The sequence below is a fragment of the Schistocerca nitens genome, chromosome 6, assembly GCF_023898315.1.
Source record: "Schistocerca nitens isolate TAMUIC-IGC-003100 chromosome 6, iqSchNite1.1, whole genome shotgun sequence".
Lineage (NCBI taxonomy): Eukaryota > Metazoa > Arthropoda > Insecta > Orthoptera > Acrididae > Schistocerca > Schistocerca nitens.
The window spans coordinates 743,019,348-743,037,271 of NC_064619.1; positions in this window are offsets into that span (position 1 = coordinate 743,019,348).

The following is a 17,924-nucleotide window of genomic DNA, read 5'->3' on the forward strand; positions in this document are numbered from 1 at the left end:
TTGTAAGGACTGGCTCTCCCAAGGCCGTCAGTAGTTCTAATGGAATGTTGTGTACTCCCGGGGCCTTGTTTCGACTCAGGTCTTTCAGTGCTCTGTCAAACTCTTCACGCAGTATTGTATCTCCCATTTCGTCTTCATCTACATTCTCCTCCATTTCCAGAATATTGTCCTCAAGTACGTCGCCCTTGTATAGACCCTCTATATACTCCTTCCACCTCTCTGCTTTCCCTTCTTTGCTTAGAACTGGGTTTCCATCTGAGCTCTTTATATTCATACAAGTGGTTCTCTTTTCTCCAAAGGTCTCTTTAATTTTCCTGTAGGCAGTATCTATCTTACCCCTAGTGAGATAAGCCTCTACATCCTTACATTTGTCCTCTAGCCATCCCTGCTTAGCCATTTTGCACTTCCTGTCGATCTCATTTTTGAGACGTTTGTATTCCTTTTTGCCTGCTTCATTTACTGCTTCATTTAATGCATCATGAATTACATCAATCGATTAAAGCTGATTGCATATGGGGGCAGATAAATAAAAGCGGTCCAATCGGCTACTTGAAGTAGCTGTAAAAAACGTAAACCGCACCAATGTAGGATATCTGCAAACCCAAGCATCCTGGAGATGCAAGGACGTCACCATATCATTTTCACGACAAAATGTAGCCTTGCGCGGGTTCCGTCGGAGTAAATAAACGACTTCTTCCTTATAGAACCGCGCGTGACCGGATGAACGACCGGATCCAGACGGAGCGTAAAGAAAAATTAAGGCGAGGTCATAAAGACTACAGCCGATACCGCGACCATCGTCTAGCGTTTCTAAGTCGTCAGCGGGATTCCATCTCGATAAAACAAAGCCATACCGGTAGAATTTTCAGGCACGACATTGAAAAACATAGAATATCCAGGAAGACAAAACACATCAAATAATACCTCTTGTAAATACACGATATCAGCTTGGGAATCGTAAATAAACTGTCGCAACGCAGCAAGCCGTAATTGGGAATGTATCCTATTAACATTGAGGGTTAGAAATGTATACGCCTGCATCCGTTAACACGTGTAAGGTCAATAAAACAGCATTAAGGAAAAAGCACTATCACGTCCGTCTCTCCCCAACGTCCGGAGGCGCGGAAAAGAATATATAATGCTAGTCCTCCCCAACTGACGCCGAGGAATCCTCGCTTTTCTTTTTACGACGCGGCGCGGCACGGGTAGGTTGAAAACGCTTTTTCACACCACTCCGTGAAAACATACACTCTTGATGCGGAGTGGTTGGGGGAACGTCAAGATCCGATTTGACAGAGGAGCCACCGTCACCGCACTTATCGGAAATCGGGGAACACAACTCAGAACGACCAACAGCAACATCAGGTACAGAAGAGACAGGTAATGCAGTGCCGGTGTGGGGTAGAACCAGTAGAATCCTGTTGCTCGACCGTCTCAGCGTGGAGGAGGGGTGGTACTGCACTGTAAAGGCTGGCCAGCAGGAGACGTCTCTGCGGGAACAACGGAACCCACGGGAACCGTCACGTCGAAGGGTGAAGTGGGGGACGCAGATTGCACGCACATTTCAACATCAACAGAAACAGCTACATCCTCTCTGGTAATACTGGAATCACAATTAACATCGGCAGACAACGCATTACCGCCAGAAGGTGCACCCTCTGTCAACGCCGTGTCAGAAGAACGAGACTGGAGTGGGGCGTCCTCAAAATCTGTACCGTCCTCAGTCCGCCGGCGTTTGACGTGCGCTGCAGGAGCCGTCGTCCCCTCGTGGACAGAGGCCGCACTGGTACGCGTCGGTAACGGTAGAAATTCGCGAGGAGTAGGGGGTAATGTTGCCCCTACATCGCTTAAACCTGGAGACTGACTGACAGCTCACTGCGAAGTTACTATGTCTGCTAACGTTAAAGGAGGACGTTTTTGATAAGACGACGTCAGAACAGTAGTAAGGTGCGGGCAGTCAGATCTGAGATGACCGCTTTCGTTACAGAGAAAACAAGTTCCTTCTTGCCCTGTATACGTAACATGGATTCGGTAACCACAAACAGCGAAGTGGGAAGGAATATTCTTTTTAACACACATGTCCACAGTCCGGATACCACTATAACACTGGAAGCGATGTTGTGCTGACCAACGTTCCCATCGGAGATGGCGTATGACTCCAAACGGAAGCATCGCTGTTTTAAGAAGTGAATCGTCCACTTCAGGAGGAAGGTTATAAATTCCAACCGGAGTATACTCGAGTGCCGCATTTTCAAGGAGCACTTGACTAACAAAACCATCACGATGTGTAAACAACACTTTAGAACCAACCCGGGGGAGAAGTCTTTCTACTTGAACGGAATCATAAAACTTCACAAAAAATGCATACAAATCAGAATGAAAGTAAGCATTATCTACCTGATCAGGTGTAACACGGATAACATCAGCTAACCAATCGTGAATTTGTAAGGAGCCAGGTTGAACACGACGCGTAGTCCTGTCAAAACTGAAACGGACAGTAGCTCGACGAGGAACAGATTTAGGAGACACGACAGACCCATGGCGCGGGCAGAAAACACCGCCGCCAAGAAGAAAACGACAACAAACTCCGCTACGCTACTACGATGTGACTCCGGCCGGTACCCCAACGAGACTGAGTAGCTTCGACACAAGCGGCGCTGCGGCACAGGCGGAAGTTAACGACAAGTTGCTCGCTCGACGCGCAAGGCGACACTTCTCTTAATGAGATTCAGTAATGCTACTCTCTACACTAAACCGACAACAGATGTTATGAAGTAAATCATAGCATGTTGCCACTTACTAAAAGCTTTAATCGTAGATATGTTACTAATTTAAATTTAATTACAATAAATTGTACCAAGAACAATGCATTTTTGGTGAAAACTCAGTGTGTAGTTGCCTTTAAATGGCATACTCTCATAATACCCAAGTTAAAATATTTGTTTTGCAACGAATATAATGTTTCTCGTTATTTTATTGTAACGAATCACACAGTTCGGGTTTTCGAGTGATTGTCAATTTGCTGGTGCTCAGAAACGGCATATATACGTATAGACTTGAATTGAATGCCAACATGTTGGAGGGAGACGGCGTGCATGTGACGTAGATAGCGATCTGCGATCTCATTGGTCAACGCTAAGACGCAAATTCAGAATATCTGACATGCCAGATGTTGCTGTGCACGTTCGAGAAGACTCCCGAACGAGCTGTCCCACGTTACGATGTCAGATGCTCGGCACGGTGAAGGCTCAACGTTCGGATGCACGGTCCGTGTGCCGACGGCTTAAGGTGTGATCTCGTGCCCTCGCTGTAACATGGCACATGATCACCGATCTTGCCCCTGGCATGAAGGGACTTGCTGTTTTGCGACAAACGGGGAGATTTACAAAAATGTTGAAATGCGTGTGAATTCCCAAGGGACCAAACTGCTGAGGTCATCGGTTCCTTCACTTACACACTACTTAAATTAACTTAAAGTAACTGATACTTACAACGACACACACACCCATGCGCGAGCGAGGAGTCGAACTTCCGTCGGGAGGGGCCTCGCAAACCGTGACACTGTATGTATTGTGTTGGCAGGAGAGCCGACATCGTGTTACTAGTGGACGCGTGAGGAGGGAACAACTATACTGACGTGAGGTTTGCAACATGACAAGGAATGAGAATTCAGAAAGCGGACGTAATTAGTTTGATACTTCACTTTAATCCATTAACGATGAACGTCGCTCTTGACGGTACATGATTCACAATATTATCTGTTCAGAATAGTAGCTGAATATGGCGCCTCGCTAGGTCGTAGCAGCAAATGACGTAGCTGAAGGCGTATGTAGACAGTGAACCATCGCTAGCAAAGTCGGCTGTACAACTGGGGCGGTGACACCACAGTATGCATACAGAAGCGTAAGAAACCGCCTTCCGTTACAATTTAACAAAAGTAAAAGTCCCAAGTACAGTGCACTGTGTTTTAAAGCCCCTCAGTGTCGTTACTGCAAACTAGCAGTGTCTTAGCCGTTGAGGAAACCTCCCAACTCATCGGTGGTGCTACTTGAAGATATTAAACTAAACTTTCTCTGTCCCATAGTATTGCTGGACAATCCATCCGTTTGCAACTTGTGACTGGCGCTTCAGTGACTTTTCTCAGTTGCAGCTGCTACGAATAGCTTGGAAAACCTAAATTGTGCTAATCGCGCCTTAGCTGACGGCGCAAAACGGTCAGAAAAGACCTGTCTTAGGAACTTGTAGCCTTCCTACAATTTTCCGGAATTAAAGGACGACACTAACATTTTCATATATAGATAGTGCTAATATTTTTGGTCTAGACTGTTTTGATTTGTTTGTTTTAAGCGTTCAGGACAATGTACTTTTTGTTTTTTCCTTTAATCCTCAGGAGAGCGTTCCTAAGTTATGTGCAGAATTTCACGATTTGTTTTTTTAAGGTTTAGACAAAGCCAATAATTTGTTGCCCATGTCTCAATAAAGAACAGTACACAGCCAAATTTTGCTACAACTTGTCTCCTTTCTGAGGGTTTTCGAGAACATGTGGCTCAGGAACTCACTGCTCCGCACGAGAGTGGGGGCTCGTAGCACCCGTTAGTAGCAGTCAGTAGGCGTCCTCTCTCGTTATTCTAAAGAAGCCGTCCGGCAGACTCCAGCCGTGCGCCGACATTAAGAGAAGTGTGAATCCTCAAACAGTCGCTGACAGTTATTCGCGCTCGGAGCCAATCCGCGGCGTGGCGCTACGCAGACACTGCCTGGTTGCGGCTCAAAGTCTTCATCGTTCTTGCTTTCGTACAGGTAGACACATCTCCTTGTGGGCATTGTGTCAGGTGGACTCTTTCTTATTTCACTATTTGAACTGAGTTTTTGTACGTTTAGTGAAATACAAATTAAATAAATCTTCTGTTCATTGTGGTAACTTGTTCGCTAATCAGTTTTGCTCCTGTCAAGCTTTCCTGCGACGACAGTTGCCGCACCACCATGTAGCCGACTTGTCCATATTGTTGTGTACAATTTATGTACAACGATGTGACGCTACAGCCGCTGTCCCCGAGCGATCGCCAGTCCTGCATCGACGTACTCTGCAATGTATTGTAGCCCTCTAAGGATTCAGTTCTTTGAGCCCTCTCCACATTTTCTCCCCATTTCAGACGTAACTTGCCCCGGTATCTTTTCTGCAGGCCTCTCGCACAAGTCGGTGTGCAGGATGGGTGTCAAGACAGAGAGAGAGAGAGAGAGAGAGAGACAGACAGACAGAGAGAGACAGAAAGAGAGAGAGAGAGAGACAGACCGACACGGACAGACGGAGGGCGGGAGGGGATGGGGGCGGGAAGCAGCTGAACCCCCCTCTCCCCTACCTTCCTCTCCGCCTACACCCTCTTACAGTTACGCACTCCTCCTAAATGCATTACTTCTCTTTTACGCCAGCCGCGCTGCTGCTACGGTCGCAGGTTCGAATCCTGCCTCGGGCATGGATGTGTGTGATGTCCTTAGGTTTGTTACATTTAATTACTTCTAAGTTCTAGGGGACTGATGACCTCAGCTTTTAAGTCCCAGCTACGGTCGCAGGTTCGAATCCTGCCTCGAGCATGGCTGTGTGTGATGTCAAAAAAATGGTTCAAATGGCTCTGAGCACTATGGGACTCAACTGCTGTGGTCATCAGTCCCCTAGAACTTAGAACTACTTAAACCTAACTAACCTAAGGACATCACACACATCCATGCCCGAAGCAGGATTCGAACCTGCGACCGTAGCAGCAGCGCGGCTCCGGACTGGAGCGCCTAGAACCGCACGACCACCGCGGCCGGCTGTGTGATGTCCTTAGGTTAGTTAGGTTTAAGTAGTTCTAACTTCTAGGGGACTGATGACCACAGCAGTTCAGTCCCATAGTGCTCAGAGTCATTTGAACCATTTTTTCAAGATTAGGCAAATACTATTTCATTACTTTCTGGCTGAACGACGCCACAGTTTTAAGGTAACCTGAGGGAGAGGAGCAGAGCGTGCCCTCTGTCTCCACCTGTGTTCCGTGTACGCGACCGTATTTCAACTGGTTGTGAACACATTGTATCGTGTACGAATATACAGAGGGGTCCAAAAAAATTTATCCGCTGTGTAAAAGTCTATAACTGGCAAACTAATTGACGGAGTTGTCTCATCTTTGGTGGTGTAACAGTTTGTAGTTCTGGCAATCGTCACACAAGCGTTGTGTTGTTTTAACAGATGACAGTCACCAGATAGTGTTTTGTTCTTAGTTGCATCTAGTTACTCGAGTAAACATGGCTGGCGCAAGGCTTACATCAGATGAAAGGAAGTCAGTTTTGAAGTCGTATTTTAAGTACGAAAATATTAATGAGGTTCAACGGCAATGGCGAAATATCAAACAGAGCCACCGACACGTTTAACGATTCGCCACATTCGAGACAAATCTGAAGCCGAAGGCTGTGTTAAAGATGTACACAAACAACGACCTGTAACACTAACAAGTCCAGCTAACTCCCGTCGTGTGGTACAACAATTCACTCGCTCACCACAGAAGTCTGTGAGACAGTGTGCCCGTGAAACTGGAGTGAGTCGCTCAAGTGTTAGGCGAATGTTGATGACAGCAAAATGGAAGTGCTACATCCCACGATTCCTACACGCAATATACGAGGACGACCCAGATCGTAGAATGGAGTACTGCGAGTGGTTTAGTAACATGGTGCGCAACGATGAAGAGTTTGCAGAGATGATCGTGAGGTCTGATGAGGCACAGTTCAAACTCAATGGTACAGTAAATCGTCACAATTGCACTTCCTGGGCCCCCGAAAATCCGAACGCTCATGTAGACAAAGCCGAGAATTTGCCAGGAGTAAAGGTGTGGTGGGGGTTGTCTTACCGGGGCTTCATTGGGCCATTCTTCTTTGACGGTACAGTTACCAGTGAGGTTTACCTTCAGAAGCTTCAGACATCCATTTTACCTGACATCCGAGACTTGTATGGAGACGGAAGAGTTTACTTTCAACAAGATGGTGTCCCAGCCCACTACCAAAACCGTGTTAGGGCGTATCTCGACGAAAATCTACCAGGAAGATGGATAGGCCGTAGAGGTGCTGTGGAGTGTCCACCACGTTCCCCAGACCTAACTCCTCTGGACTTTTACCTGTGGGGAACACTAAAGGACGTCGTTTATCGACAAAAGCCATGCACATTGGATGAACTTCGAGAATCCATCGTACATTAACGTGCATGTATCCAACTGAACACGTTGCAGTCAGTAGTTCGTGCTGCAGTTCGGCGGCATCGTTTGTGTGTGGATGTCAATGGTGATCATTTCGAACGCCTACAGTGTACTTTAAGCTACACTTTCACCAAAAATGACACAAGTCCGTAGATTAGTTTGCAAGGTATGGAATTTTAAACAGTGGATACGTTTTTTTTGGACCCCTCTGTATTATAATCTTAATATGTCACCACTGAAACTTAACGTACCAATTTTTAATATTACTTATACAAGGAAGCCAATGAAAGTTACTTAATTCGAAAGAGAGATGTACACACATGCGAAAACTTTTAGTCTGTCTCTCATACTGATCCCTACTTCTGCCTCGAGTAACGATCAGGCGTTATGGTAGAAACGACACACGAACGTAACAGCGTTTCGTAAAATCGCTTATTAGATACGTTCGTGTTTAAATGTTTAGCTGGTGCATTTGCAGGAACACTTGCATACCAGACAGCTGCAGGGCCGCAGCTGCTAGGTCGTTGGTGTTGTCTGCAGCCGAAAACAAAACAGACTGTACACACCGTTTTTTATTCTGCGTACTGTTTTACCTTCTGAGTTTCAAAAATCAAATTCCTAGTTACTCCCGCATTTCTAATTAACATTAATAAGTCACAGGGACCAAAATACGAAAATGTATTTCTGAACGTAGCAAAGAAGGTCATTTAGCGAATGATGGAAGAACATCTATGAAAAATGTGGTTTACACCGAAGTTGTGTGTGCTAAATTGTAAGATAAAATAATAATTTCCATAATTTCTGTCTTTCATCCTCTCATGCTTCCTGTTCGTCCTTTCTTACCCTTTCCCCTATAGCATTCAGGTAAGAACTAAAAATCTACGTTACGTAAGTAAAAACTATGAACGTGCATACGAGTAAATACCAAGCACTCTATAAAAAAATTTGACTTTCGATATTTTATAAACGCAATTGGTAGAATTCCGATCACAAGCGGTAATAGTACTATGTAATATGTGAATACCACGTTATCCTTTTTTTGCTATTGCTTTGCATCATTGCTAAAATTTTCATCCTGCACTAGTGCGTGTCTTTGAAGCAATAAAGGAAGTATAGCGAATCTTCAGAATATGAATAAACATACAAAAGAAGCAAGTACCAATGCAAGGAATCGTATATTACATATCACTTGTGGCTGAAAGCGAGGGCGATTCTAAACAGGTGGGCCAGAATCTATGACCCACTTATCATAACTTTAGGTTAAGGATAAAAGAAAGCAATGATGGGATTCCTGTACAACGGTAGACAGGCAGAAGCGGTAGTGGTGGATTAATCCTGCTATCTCGGAAACAGCAGTCCAAGACAGTGGAAGTAGGTCAATATGCAGAACAGATAAGGAGGAGTCACGCTGATGAAGCATTCTAGGGAAATGAGCTTTACTAACGCCCAGTTACGGGTTGAAAGTGAAAAGAAGTTTTAGATCGAGTTCACATGTTTTTGGGCGTTACAGAGGTAGAAAAGGGCATAGCAGAAATTTGAAAGCAGAACGATATCGAAGGATGTGAAAACTTAATTGGACAAGGAAGGTACGAAGTGCAGAGCGAAAGGAAAGAATAAGCGACAGAAAATGATTCTAAAAGTCCCAAACATGGCGAATGGACGTCCTTTCGGAACAAGTTACCATGGAACAGTTCACCTGACACCGTGAAGTGAACTGACAAAAAGGAGGATATGTATATATCGAGGATGTCAAGTATAGAAGATGTGAGAAGTGGGAGGATTAGAAGAAAACGTGAAGAAGAATGTCATCAATCCAGTAGAACTTAGGTAACTTAAACGGGAAAAGACTTGGAAGAGGCACAGTAGCATATTTAGAAAAGGGGAGGTATGTAAGATGAGAAAGAGGGCGAAGGAGATGTATAAAAGAAGAAAATGCGTATGGACTAGAGGTTTAAGCGAAGGGAAACAAGAACAAGAAGACATCACATATAGGACAAATACAGAAACATTATAATGCAATAGAAAATTTGAAGTCAATGGATCACTGGTATAATTCTATGGACCTGATGCTCAACATAGCACACAATATCGGCAAGATATTTTTCCTGTTCATAATCATCTAGTAGACCAAAAACGCTGAGAGGGTGTCGACACTGGCTTATCCATTCGTAGCTCTGGTTTGTCGGTAATGAGATGTACACAAAAATATATAACATGCCTTTAAGCTCTACTACAGAGTCGTTGAGCTACTGTACGTACAGAATCTACTGACCGATGAGAAGTTATAGCAAGCGCACAACGACCAACGAGGGCTGGAGTGAGTGACTACCGCTGTTCGCCCTGCAGCGACTGCGTGTGCCGCGTGTTTAAACTACCCTCCGCCGCACGCCGAGCGACGGCTTACGAGCCATAAACGACTCGCGGCAGGAGAGCACCGGGGTGGAGCCTGTGACGAAGCACCCGCCTGCCACGCACACAATACCTGCGCGGCCGGCGTTATCTCGTGGCCATCACATCGGGCACCGCTTTTATCTTCGATTCGGACCGCAAAACCGCAGTTCTTTATTGATCCCGGCCCTCAGCGCTTGCAATCGGTCGCCTGCTGCGCGTAATACAAACACACGATGTTGATGGCTTGGCCCTCGTCTGCCATGTTTCCCATTCTCCGCCTTTTGTGTATGCTGTACTGCGGATATCAGCCCATTGTGTTACCGCGTCCATGTAAACGTGTATGGACTCATGTGCATGTATGCGTGTGTGTGTGCGCTTGTTTGTTTGTGTGTGTGTGTGTGTCGTGCGTGGTCTGAGCGTGTCGGAGTTGTTGATTGATGGGTAATTGCGGGGATAACAAGGCGCAGAATAGTAAAATAGAGAACTGCATTTCGCTTCATTGCTACTGCTGCGCAGATGGAAACCTATTTATAGTTATTATGTTTTAAACATCTGGACAATTTTCCTGTGTTATTCTTCGCTTTCTCGCAGCGTATATGAAGAGAAATTAGTTCACAACTGCACTCCACTATTTATGTTTCCAAAGCGAACAATATTTCGACAGCCCACCACGTTGCCATGAATGTTGTACACACAGATATGGAAGTACACATGTGTAAGGATTTCTTAACTTTAATTTGATTGACTTATGTGCTAGAAGCTTTGCGAGAATTTCCATAGCTCGTTATCGTGCAGTAACTGCTTTCTTCAATTCGTGTGCCTTGTTGCTTAATTATCGCTTGCTTCAACAACAAACTGCCAGTTGTCACGTAGTAGACGGTAGACAGAACAAGCCCACTTAAGCAGAGGTCACGCCATGATACAACATGTGCTTAAACACGCGGGAAGTCGTGATATGTATGCGCTAGCATTCATAGCTTCCTAGCAGCTCTTTGTTTTGAAATGAAAATGACACAAACCCTCCTAAAGGGATTTCAATATTGTGTAATGCTGTAGAAAAGCAATTTCTTTCTTGTCGTTGTTACCAAGTGTGTAGAATAAGATTTTGAGTAAATATAGAATACGAAACCAGACTTTCAGTAAATACGCGGTTAGAAGTCCATACATCCACATAATATATGTTACGTTTTTATTGTCAGACACGTATCAGACGGAATGAATGACCTTTGTACTAGATTGTGTCTCGACATCATGTTAGTAACTGTCAACAGTCGTCCGTTTGACATCTGTTGCTGGAAAAAAGACTCTTCTGGTAACGCGTTGCCTCGTCCTTTGAGCACCTCTTGTAACCCAGAGAACCGGTTCCTCAGTTGCCCAACACCCATCCTCCCGCTGGCTATCCCTTCCCCACCCCCAACTCATACTCGTGGGAGTCCTAATCTGCTCCCTGGTCTATTCGCTTCTCTTGCTGTCTCAACACTCCATTGCTTACTCGGCAGCCACCTGCTTTTGAATGCTTGTCGCATTACATGTCCGAGTATCGCTGCCATTACTTACTGATCTCAATTTTCTTTTATTTTGAAATAAATTGGAAATAAGATTTGAAAAGTTTGTGTATTTGACCAAAAGCACTTCACACCATATACATTCTTCCGTTTAGTAACTTTGCTGTCCATTTAGGCGTTGTCTACTTCTCTTATGAACATCAAGAGTCATCAACTATTTCTATGATTTCGTTTCTAATTTCCACCGTTTTCGTTTTGGTGTTTCCAAATACATCCTTTCAGTCCTATAACTGATTTTCAGGCCCATTTTAAAACTTTATGTCTGACACTCATCCACTATTTGCACTTAAAGCAGGTAGCAAGTAGTTCAACGACATTATAAAAACAAGAGGTGTTCAGGTGTGTAGGACCAACATGATATTCTAATTGTGGTTTCTGAAGATTTCCCCTATAGCTGCTGAGAGTAGGTTTGTGTCTAATGGAATCACCTTGCTGGCAACCTCTTTCGATTCTGGATTTCTGACTTTCCTGTCGAAGACCACAGAAAATTATCCAGTGCAATAAATGAAACTATATTTTCTGCTGGGCCACTTCTATTATTTTATCGTTAGTGGCTATGCACTGTCAGCCTTAGTACATAATGAAGTTGAAACTGACCCACAGTTAGGTATAAATAAGTCTAGTTGAATGGAAACTGCCTCGCTTCTAATTAGATAACATTCCCCGTTTAGTAAACTTAATGCAGTTATCTACCAGCAATAAACTGCAAGTCAGTACCAACTAAGTTCAAGTTAAGTTGTATACTCATTCACGCAGTTATTAATGGTTACTAGCAATTCCCTATACGCCACTACTTGATTCAGTATTTACTTTTATAGATAAGAAATATTAAGATGGCATTTAGAATAAGGTCCATTCTCGATCTTTGCGCTCATCCTCATGCCTGCACACTTACAATTAAAAGTAACCTTAATTTGAAGGTTGGTTTTCACATTGCAGAGGTTCACTTGCGAAATCCTGCTAATGTGTTTGTTAGCCTTCCTCCAGCTGATGATGTATAGGAATCTATTATTAGTGGTACATGCAAAAATTTAAGAAAAACAAATAATTCAAGAGGATGGTTTGTATTGAAGTTAAAATTCCAACATATTAACGAAATAAAATTTTATGCATATATATTCGATCCTTTGTATTCTTCTTCTCTTTCGATGTTATGAAAACAGAATTATCATCTATCACTCCCTCTTAAAACACTTGTTTCAATCTCTTTATGATTGGGCGTGCAGTGAAATATATGTCTTGTTAGGACATTAGTACGATTCCAGTATCACTACTTAAGACATTTATCGAGTATTACGACAGCTGTTTCGGAAGATATCCATTTTCAAGTACGTCTATGTTGTCCTGATGTAAATAAACCATCTGGTGACAACTGTAGTTAAATGTCACATGAAGCTCTAAAATATCGATTTCACGTCGATTTTGTAATGTTTCATACAATATGGTGTCAATACCCTATCTATCGTGGGGCTAAGCGGGGCAGTGTCCCAGGGCCCTTAAGCTCAAGGGGTCCCTCCACCTCCATGAACGACATTCGAGAAAATTTGTAATATCTAAGTTGAGTCAAAAATTTCCGACTTTTAACTTTTTGGACCCTGACCAAGAAACCTCGAATGGCCCTAACTGAAGTCACAAAAATGTCTTGCACCTCCACAACATAAATATAACAGCGTGTATTGCTTGTCCGCTAGGACTGGACCCAGCTGCCGTTAGGATGTTGGTCGAAGTCGGAGTTCCCGTGGCAGGCAATCTTTACCAACTAACAGTGAGTGGCGCTGAAATACTAACAGTGTGTTTGACAGCATAGTATGTGACCATATTTGAATATGAAGTCACTACAATGTATTGCACTGTTGCTGCCGCGCGTCATTTCTGACGTCGGAAACTGCAGGCCTCGCAAAGCGCTGACCTCCCCGCGTCCGCCGAGGCCTTGCTCCGCACGCTTCCAGAATTCTCAGCTGCAGCAGGCGGTCACGTCGTATTGGACAAGCAATGACACGGCATTAACCATGGTAACTCAGCTGTCTGCGAAGGACCCTGAATCACAGATCTCAATAACATTTTGTAACCAACTGGACATTGAGTTTTATAAAAAAAAGAGAAAATATCGATCTTCTTCCTGGATGGTTTTGTGGATTCTTTTAGTGATAGGTTCGTTATCAGTGTAGCAAATAAGAGCTCCATTGGTGACCTGCATAGCTCTATCCACCAAATTCAGATATCGAAGAAGTTATAAGACTACCGGATGAGTTACTGACATACGCTTTCCGCTTGGCTGTGACAGTGCGTATTCCCGAAATTTTACCGTATTTTAATTCATTGTCTTAAAATTAGTTAGCATTTGTTCTTTTGTTGTTTCTCTGTCAGTCGTCGTTTCTACACATTATGTGTAGGTGTTCACGTTACTATGAGGTAGCTGGCACGGGTGGCTGGTCGGCGCAAATGTGGCGGTACTATCTGTGGGGCTGTGAGATTTTTTTCGCTGTTATCGGGGACATTACAGCACAATTTGTCTTACTATTATTTTAGTTGAGTGTACTCTAGAGGGCGTGCTTTAAGCTCTACGTAAACGACAGGCCAATGAGGTAACAGCAATCGCGGAAGTGTACATAGCGCAATGTTTAAATCACATTTGATCCTAACGACGTATAAGGCCAGTGCAGTGCAGTGAGTATTGCACTCGAGCACTTACAGGTAACTATGTATTAGGACTGTTTGTTTGGTCTGCAAAGTTTCTGTTAATGTGAACTAAAATCATGGGTAAAGAGAAGAAATCCAGTGGTGCGTGTAAGCGAATACAACACCAGGAAAAAGAAGAGAGCAAACGAAAATCAACCAAAATTGACAAATTTTTTACTCAGCCTTCTACAAGTACTTCCAGACCAAGCATCTGTGCTGATTGTGACTCAGGTAATGTGGTAGCTGTTGAGAAGCTTTTTGAAGACGACCCGACACTAACTGCAGCTAAAACTACCGCCGGCCATGACGACAACATCTGCACGGTATACGAAACACGGAAAGAATCGTCGAACTATACGCTCTTCGAAAAAGTAAATAAAGCTGGGAAACTTCACAAACAAGACACTGAGTGATAAAGAAAACGTCTAACTCTTGTTATAGGACCGTTACCGCCTTCAGGACGACTTCTAAAGATCCCCAGCATAACAACAAGTGTTTTCAACATCGTACTATGATTCTTTCAGTTTCTAAGTATGAACCAGGTAATCCTTTTTTGCTGCGTTATTCCAAAATTCTAGATACTACCTATTGCCAACCTTGCTGGTTGTTTGCTTCGCAAAGAAATAATGTATGGTGTTCGGGAATGGAAGCACTTATCAGAAAGAATTAAGGAACACTGTTTCTGGTGTGGCCTTGTGGAAGGATGTGCTGTGTACAAACTTTGAAAAAGAAATGATACTATAGAAAATGAAATTCGTAAAGAAGCGTCATTTTGGAAAATGATTCCTACAGTGTTATTTGATATCATACTAGCAAAAAGTTCATTAGGTTTCAGAGGACACTGAGAGAACTAAAGTCAGTTTTCTATCCGTTGTAAACCTTGTCACCCGGTATAATCACATCGTGCAGTAAGTTTTGGATACGCCCAAAGGTAATCATTTTTACTTCCAGAACTTTTCTGGGATTTTATTTTTTATTTATTTTTTCAATTGGTTACATTGGGAAAGATTTTTAAAATCACGCCATTCTGTTTTTAGGATGTACAGGGTATCTGAATTCAACAATTCAAAATGAAATGATTGAGTGCTTAGTGCTGGAATAAATTAGAGCATCACAATTTTTCACTATCAAAATAGATACCACACAGGATATGTCGAAGATAAATCAGCTAAGCATTGTTCTGAGATATGCAGTAATAACCACATCGCAAAATGAACAACCAATCGATATACAAGTAAAAGAATTGTGCCTGGGATTTTAGAAATTCATCAAACATGGCGCAGCAGATTTAGTCAACCAGGTGAATAAATTACTTTTCATTGACAAAAATATTGATCTAAAAATTTTTTTTGGTCAAGGTTATATTCATCCAAATGCGGAGTATGCTCATTTCGCCAATCATAATTTGAAACTATTAAATAATAAAACAAAAACGCAAATTTCTAGTTCGTATTCATTTGTGAATTCATGTACCAAATATTGAATGACATCCAAAACGTTACAAAAACGCGATATCGATTTGGGCGAGGCAAGTACAGCTTTAGCAAATGTTAAAACAATAATTGATGTTTTATAGAAATGATTTCGAATCATTCAAGTGCAAAACCAATGAAACTGTAAAAAAAATATGACATAGATCCCGATCCTCACGAAAAGAAAGTTAAGAAACATTTTGAAGAACTAGCTTCTGACCACCGGTTTCGGAACAGGGAAGAAATATTTAAAGTTGCCATTCTGAAAAATGTACTTGACACAATAATAGCTCTGTTAAACGCACGCTTTGCTGGCATGAGCGCAGTCAATCAAATATTTAACTTCTTAACTCTTTCATTTTTGGTCACTGTAGATGAAGCAACATTATCAAAAAAATGTGGAGAATTGCGGAGTAAATATCTAGTTATACTAGTCCCTAATTCTTCATTTAATTTATTAAAACTTATCACCTTGTTCTGCCTAAATTGACTCCGACATGGACTGTGTGCCAATTATGTAAAGAAATTGTAACTAAATAAGTAATGCTAGAATGAGACATTATGAAAGTGTTTACCGTAAATTTTTTATTTTTCCCTCACTTCTAGAATAATCGAAAGATCATTCAGCAAATTAAAAATAACCAAAGCTAATTTAAGGAACAGTATGATTCAAGCTCAGCTCCGACATATGGCACTCATAGCAATCGAAAACAAAGCCGCATCGAGTCTAGATTTAACGGTACTTATTGATGAATTTGTAAAAACTATAGCCAGAAACAGACTGTAGAATAAGTTGTTAAAATAAATTGTCTACTTCGTTTTATAGTGTACCTACATTACAAACTGAGGTCCGCAGCTCGTGGCCTCGCGGTAGTGTTGTGGCTTCCCTAGCGCGGGGTCCCGGGTTCGATTCCCAGTGGGGTCAGGGATTTCCACCTGTCTCGAGATGACTCGGTATTGTTGTGTCGTCTTCATCATCATTCATCCCCATTATGGTCGGAGGAAGGCAATGGCAAACCACCTCCACTAGGACCTTGCCTAGTACTAGGGTGCGGGTCTCCCACATCGTTCCCCTATGCTCTGTCATGGAGTATGGGACTTCATCATCATCGTTCTTAATTGCAATCTACTGCAGCCACGAAAACATGGCCTCGCCTCCTGCCTCCGACACTTACCGACACTTACCGATCGGAAATCGTAGGTGTAAACGAAATCAGGCTGATCGCTATTTTAGTGAGTGTGAGTTGCTGGCACTGATGACAGCACGCCTCCCCTCACCTCTGCGCCACCGCGGACGCACAGGTCCTGGCTTCACTGTTCCCAGAGAGCCCTGCATTAAGGGGCCATGGTTTCATGGCTGAGTAATACTTCTTTACTGTTTATTTTTCACTAGCTTCTGTCCGCGACTACCTTCGCCTAGATGCTTTATTTGTTCTCTTTTTAAGTTTACTACTTTATTCATTTTGATTTCAAAGTTATAGTGCAGTTTTATACAGTTTTTTAAAATGTGATTAAGAAGTGCCAGGGATTATGAATGACTAAAAATGGCTACAAATCAGAAAAGGAAATGTGTTGTGTGCACAATCGAACAGAAACTGTCATTAATTAAAAATTCTGGGCTAAGAGGCCGTGGTAAAACAGTAGAAATTCTTCCTACTGACGTTTCGTTGCCAACTGTGGACAACATCTTCCTAGTTTATTTGCAATAGGAACTAAATCATTTGCGAACAGCTTTTAAGGAAAATAGATACGCTGAAAATGACATGGATCGAGCACTCCATCCCAGAAGAAACAACGGCCACCGTCCGCTGGGAAAGTTTTTCTTCGTCTTACCCACAAAATTAGTCCGATTTACAAAATTTCTGGCCAAGTTTCGAGCTGAAATAATCTGTAGACCCGCCAAGAAGATTAGTGAATGTTTAAGCTGTGGCAGGGCTTATATTAGAACAGAACACAAAAGCAACTGTTATCTGGGACGCAACGACAAATCGACTGTAGCAGAACACGTTTTTGAAGGCGGTGATCACAAAATAAAATTTAGTCGAACGGGTGTGCAGCTAAGACATCACATTATTATGCACGTATCTACAGAGAAGCCATAGAGATTTATAAAGACCAATAATTTTAACAGAAAAGAAAAAGACTTAGACAAGATATGGCTGTCGACTTTGTACCAGCGATGCGACAGTCGATTACCTTTGACCGAAAGTAATGACGTTAGTGAGAGATAGTTCCACTGTCGACAGCACGTGACGAGTGGAAGCTACGTCTATGCGCTCCGTATGAACAGGGCCTCCACGAACTAGCGGCTAGTTGCCCGCGGTTGGCAACGAAACTTCAGTAGGAAGAATTTCTAATGTTCGACCACGGCCTCTTAGTCCGGAAGTTTTAGTTAATGAAGACACCGCACGTGAAAGCCAACACGTTACGAGAAAGTAAGTGTTTTGCAAAGTGCTGACAAAGTTGAGTCAGTTACTATAACCTCTGAAATGGGAGTTGGCGTGACAACAATAAACGACTGGAAAAAGAATTGTATAGATCTTGAAAGTTTTTCGTTAACTGTAGATAACGAAATTGCTTTAAAAACTAGAAAAGCTTTG